Source organism: Apis dorsata, unplaced genomic scaffold (genome assembly GCF_000469605.1).
Source record: "Apis dorsata unplaced genomic scaffold, Apis dorsata 1.3 scaffold_61, whole genome shotgun sequence".
Classification (NCBI taxonomy): domain Eukaryota; kingdom Metazoa; phylum Arthropoda; class Insecta; order Hymenoptera; family Apidae; genus Apis; species Apis dorsata.
The window spans coordinates 594,711-595,125 of NW_006263361.1; positions in this window are offsets into that span (position 1 = coordinate 594,711).

A 415-nucleotide genomic window follows, 5' to 3' on the forward strand; every position below is an offset into this window, starting at 1 on the left:
TGCTCGAGCTTCGTGTATATGGGAGGCGCGTGCATGCATCCACGTTGCCCCGAATTTACATCGCGCTTTTAACATCGGTCGCCTCCGCCATAATTTCCCCGCTGGTGGCCAAAGCTGGCCGACCGGAACGCGTGGCTCATTACGTTTTATCCCATGCACTGACACTCGAATTTCGGGCGAAATATGTACAAAGAACGCGGCCTGACGCGGCCATAATTCGCCGACGTGACGGTGATTTTACATTCGCCGGAAAATTGACGGCCCCGATGATTATCGCCGGCCAATCTCCCGTCCCTTCATTCCGCGAATGTGTTGTTGCTCCGCTGTTTTTTCCCCCCTCCTCCTCCTTCCCCTCCCCCTTCCCTCCATCGTTCGCCGTTCATCTTCCCTTTTTTTTTTTTTTTTTTTTTTTTTC